This window comes from Silene latifolia, chromosome Y (genome assembly GCF_048544455.1).
Source record: "Silene latifolia isolate original U9 population chromosome Y, ASM4854445v1, whole genome shotgun sequence".
In the NCBI taxonomy this organism is placed as follows: domain Eukaryota; kingdom Viridiplantae; phylum Streptophyta; class Magnoliopsida; order Caryophyllales; family Caryophyllaceae; genus Silene; species Silene latifolia.
In genome coordinates, this window is record NC_133538.1 from 186936142 (window position 1) to 186942141 (window position 6000).

A 6000-nucleotide genomic window follows, 5' to 3' on the forward strand; every position below is an offset into this window, starting at 1 on the left:
AATGCTTTCTATTTTGCTTTCCTAGTGCATTTCGTATGTTTTGTAGGAAAGAAGATAATAAGGCGGAAATTCCCGTCTTTCGTGCGTATTTAGAGGCTATTTGACGATGTTTGATGGACTAGTGTGAAGAGGAAGCGAGAACTAAAGACCAATCCTGCAAGAATAAAAAGAAAGGGAAGAAAAAGGATTCTATCACAGAAGCCGAGCGGCTCACACGCGAGACGCCCGTCCAAGAGCGACAACCCGAGCGTCCCAGCAACAAAGACGCCCGGATTCCTTCAAAGAATCCGAGCGGATTCCCATGAAGACGCCCGTGCACCACCTCATGAATCCGAGCGTCTCTCCTTCCTGGACGGACGGAACGCGACATCTTACGCTGAGATGCTGATCCTTCCAAAAAGACTAGCGTTTCCCTGCTCTAAACTCAAAGATGTAATTACTAATTTAGCCTTAGTTAACCTAATGAAGCTCTACTATATATACCCCATTTGTAAATAATCAAAGAGAGAGTTTTTTAGAGGGTTTTTAGGAGGTTAAGCCTCTACATTAGAAGTTCCTCATAGATTCAATTAGGAGTAGATTAGAATAGATTGCTCCTTAATCTTTCCACAAATTACACATTAATCTTTTCTTAATTATTGTTCAAGTTTGTTACTTTTGGGTAATTGAAGATTATTGGGTTATTATTGGAGGATCGACAACCCTTCATCAATCAATCAAGTTTCTTCTATTATTCTTTGCTTTATTATTTGGATTCACCTCAAGTTTGGTATAATTCTTTTATCCTTTACTCTTTATTGTTTATTTTCTCATTCTCTTATCATGTTTACACTTGTTGTGATGATTGACACCATTAATGGCATGTTCTCCATGATAATGAGTGAGTAGTCTCTTTAGCTAGGATTAGTGGCTAATTAAGGGAAACCAACATGAGATTTATCATGCTTAATCTAATATGTTTTCATACTTAAATTCCTTGCTTGTTGTGATGTCAACTTTATGCACATGTTATGTTTGATGAAATGCTAAGCCTATGAATCCTTGCATTTACAACCATCTCTTATCTACTCAACTTGACTTGTAAGATATAAACCAACTCGAGTCATGTTAGACCATGCATAGAAGTTGAATAGGAGGAAACTAAGTCAACTTGTAGGTGTTGTACAATCTAATCGATTCGGCTCCGGGACCCAACTCTTCCTATGAACCGTAAGACATAAACCAACTCGGTTCCTCCACAACAATAATTGCTTGCTAATAATTGTAAACATGTTTTTATGATCAATACCATGAATCCCCTATGACCCCATGATATCCTAGCGCTTTAAATCATTTGTTTACATCCCTTATTTCATTGCTTATTATACTATATTGCTTGCATTAGCCTAGGACACAACTACAAACCCCACCAATTGTGACACTAGCATAAATTGAGATAGATAGACCTAGAACCCAAAGCACACCGTCTCATGGATCGACCTCAACTTACCACTAACTAGTTGTTTGTTGAGTATTATAAATATGTTTAATTGGATGTGTGACGACCAACTCTTGTCTCGATGACTTGTGAAAAGGAGTCGTACCTGAGGCATCTTCGGGATACGTCCTTGATTTGTATCTTGTTTGCGGACAAAGGCTCGCCAGCTTGTGAAAAGGAGTCGTACCCGAGGCATCTTCGGGATACGTCCTTGAGTTGTATCTTGTTGGCGGACAAAGGCTCGTCAGCCATGGTGGTCGAAAGATCGACTGTGAGAAATAGCATGTGTAACATGCATTTGAAAATCGGCACTCGCTAGGGAGTTAGAAACTTCTCAGGACTCGCCGAGGATATGAGTTGCTGCTCGCTGGGAGGTAGTGTATGCCATGTAATCGATGGGGTTAAAGCCCTTGGACTTGATGGGTCGCCGTTTGTTGGGAAGAACCCAGTACTCAATTGGAGTGAGTTTGTCTTCTCAAGATTATCTGTATGGTTAGTGACCACACAAATCCGCAGGCGCATAGACAAGAACGTTGAATGCAAGCATATAAGCACATAAGAATGTAAGCATGTGAGCCTGTGAGCAGTTAGCATATAAGCAACTATCATGTAATAATATAAGCATATGATCACATAAGCATGTAAGCAATTAGCACGTAATATCTCGCGTGAGAGGAGTTATGAGTTTTGAAAGTTGTGAAGCTTAAAGACGAGTCTTGTTACTCGTAGATCTGTGATTTAATAGATTGGAGACACGTGGCCGTTGGGACACGGACTCACACAAACGCATACTGACAGAATGACAAATGGGCAGTCGTGAACGTGATGCTAACTCAATATTGACACAACACGGGGATGACTCTAAGAGACCTTGCACATATAAGTGCAACTCCTAGCCAAGAAAGGGTGACAACGCGTATCAAATCCCTGAGGTAGAAGGTCCGCTCGGCTGGGGAACATGAATTGTTTATCTTCTCCAGACATCTTTGACACCGTTTGCTTGTTTAAGATCCTTCCCTAAGGCATGATGATTCGGAGAGCGGAACCAAGACCTTGTCATCGTCTGAACCGAGCACTAGGCTATGGGCGGTTTTGTTTTGGACTGTAGTTGAGAATCAAAAGATGCTTGAGGATAAAGGATGGGTGGCGTCTTGAAAAAGAAGCCCCCAGAGTGAGAAGGTAGGAATTTGAATGGGCGACGTCTTAAAGAAGAAGCCCTCAGTAAAGAGGTATAAGATTGATTTTTTCAGCTGGGTGGGCTGCTTTGGGATTTATGTTGATGGTTTTGATTGAAATGGGTGTGCGGTTGCGTCCTTGTTAAGGGACTGCCTACGTATTCGCGTGTTTGTGAAATCAAACTAGATCGTAGTTCTGAGCTGGTTTTTACAATGGGTTGCAAATTGAAGGTGTGAAAATTGAATATGTGTGGGGGTGTGGTTGTGCCCTTCTAATAGGACTGCCTACGTATTCGCGTGTGTGCGAAATCAAACCAGATCGTAGTTCTGAGTGTGTGCCTAAGCGAGATGTTAGGACCTTGAAGTGATTTTGAGGTGTATGGTTGTGTCCATGAAGGACTGCCTACGTATTCACGTGAAGTGAAATCAAACCAGATCGTAGTTCTGAATGTGTTTGTGTGCCTAAGCGAGATGTTAGGACCTTTAAGTGTATGGGTCACGACGGTAAAAGCCGTTTGGTGACTCGAAAAATTGATTTGAGATAATTCCTCCTTGATCATGAATCGAAGAGGTGTAATTTTTGAAAATATTCCTTATCATGTGAGCACACTAAAAAGTAGACCCTAAGGGTAGATTGGGTATGTCCCGTTCTCGGTAGCAAACCATTCGAGGACTCCGTATCTAGGTCAGGGTGAAAATGGCTTCAACATTAGGGAATGTGGAGCTTGGTAATAATAGTTGTGTTTGACAGATAAAAATCTGGGGTTGAGCGTCACGACGGAAAATTCCGTTTGGTGACTCGAAAGTTGATTGGAGATAAATACCTCTTGATCATGAATCGAAGAGGTGTAATTTGTGAAAATATTCCTTATCATTTGAGCACACTAAAAAGTGGACTCTAAGGGTAGATTAGGTATGTCCCGTTCTAGATAGCAAAGCATTCGAGGACTCCGTGGGGATTGTGGTGAAAAATGGCTTCAACATTAGGGAATGTGGAGCTTGGTAATAATGGGTTTGCTTAACAGATAAAAATCGATAGCAAGAATTTTGTGGTGTTTAGGCCGAAGGGTAATGGCTTGTAGTGTGGTGCGGAATGGGGTCTCCGGCTTGATGTGGCCTGAGCACGAAATGGTTGGTAAATAACATGGGATCAGATTTCCATGTTTGGACCTTAAAGTTTAAGGTGCGATATTGCGAGCTTTAGGGGAATCCTCAAAAGCCTAGATAGGTCTCCCTGTAGTAGTCTCTGGAAGGACTTAGGGGTGAAGCAGTTTTGATTATGATCTTGAGGGGAATCCCCAGGATCCTAGATAGGTTTCCTTGTAGTAGTCTGCAGAAGGACTTAGGGGTGCTGGGCTTTAGACATGTTTGTCCTGGACTTGGTATTTTGGACTCATGGGTCATGGGCTTTGGACCTGTAGGTCCTGGACTTGGTGTTTTGGACTCATGGGTCCTGGGCTTTGGACTTGTTGGTCCTATACTGGGTGTTTTGGACTCATGGGTCCTGGGCTTTGGACTTGTTGGTCCTGGACTTTGTATTTGGATGTTGGACTCATGGGTCCTGGACTTTAGACTTGTTGGTCCTGGACTTGGTATTTTGGACTCATGGGTCCTGGGCTTTGGACTTGTTGGTCCTGGACTTTATATGTTAGACTCAAGCGTCCTGGGCTTTTGACTTGTTGGTCCTGGACTTTGGATGTTGGTGTTGGACTTGTTGGTCCGAAGTTTGAAAAGTGAAATTGTGGGAAAATAATGAATTTGAATTTCAATATTTCGTTTTTGAATGGGATGGTTTTTAATTCCGTTGTTTGGAATTGTGAAAATAGTGAATTTGAATTTCACTATCTTGTTTTTGATTTGAAATTGACGGTTATATTTTCGTCGTTTGAAATTTGTGAAAATAGCGAATTTGAATTTCACTATTTTGTTTTCTTTTTGGCTTTTGCCTTGGCTTTCGCTTTGGCTTTGGCCTTGGGATGAATTGCTTTTGGCTTGGGCCTTTGATTTCGGCCTTTCGCTTTGGTTTTGAGTGAATGGTTATTGGCTTGGGCCTTTGATTTTGGCCTTTCGTTGTGGCTTTTGATTGAATGGCTATTGGCTTACGCCTTTGATTTTGGCCTTTCGCTTTGGCTTTTGATTGAATGGTTATTGGCTTAGGCCTTTGATTTTGGCCTTTCGCTTTGGCTTTTGAATTATTGGTTCTTTGCCGTCCTTCGTTCGAGGCAGGTAAAGGTGCAGACGGGGATGTACCCGTTGGTGAGAGGTTGATATTTGGTGATGTGATGTTTTTGTGGGGAATGGACTTGCCTTCCGTCATTGACCATGAACAAGGAGATGTTCTGGTTTGTTATCTAGGTTCGTCGTAAAATCCCTTTGATAGAAGCTCGTTCTAAATAGGGCGCTAATGAAAGGTTTCTATTGCCAGACATGGAATAGGTAAAGAGGATAGACATGGAGTTTCGAGTCCTCTGTTTACTCGGTACGGAACGTCACTCGAGTGTACTCACATTGAATTGGAGCATGTTATTTGTTTTAAATCAATTCTCAAATCAATTCTCGTTGTCAACGGGAAATGGTAAAGGAGAGAATATATGATAGTAGGAAATTGTGCTTTTATTTAGATAAATAAGAGGTTAGCACAGACTCGATGAATACATTTGACTCATGGGGACAGCCCCCAGTTTGTCACTTAGGAATAAAAGGACAGACACTAGGATAGATATGAGAAAGCCTAAGACTCGGACTCGGACTCAGACTCAATCGTAGATACGGACTCCTAATCATCATCTTCCTCCTTGAAGGTCTCCTTCGCAGCATCCAGCAGCTTGAATGTCTGATCTTGAGCATTGACCCACTTGAGTACTTCACTCTCGTTATCGGGGATGATATGAGGACAACAGTCTATGAGGCTTTTATCTCCTTGCAGAAATAGATGTTCATTAGGTTTGTATTCATCACTTGGTTGGCATAGGGATGAAGCTATCAGTTCATGATTGTCGATCATATTTTGAATAACATGTTTCAGTTTGAAGCACGTTTCAGTATCATGACCTTTTCCCTGATGATATTGGTAATAGGCACTGCCGTCCCAGAAACAGGATTTTGTTGCATTCAGACGGGTCCGGGGTGGGCCCGATTGGTTGTAGCTTCCCTTCAGTTATGTGCTTTTGAAGAGCTTTGGCATAGGTTGTGTTGAGGTTGGTGAATGTTCTTTGAGAACGTTCAACCTTGCTGTTTGACTTGAGACATTCAGGAGGATTGTCCTGACTGAGAGGTGCAATTATGATTTTGCCAGCTTCAATCATATCTTGAATTGCATGCTTGAGTTTGAAACAAGTTTCGTTGTCA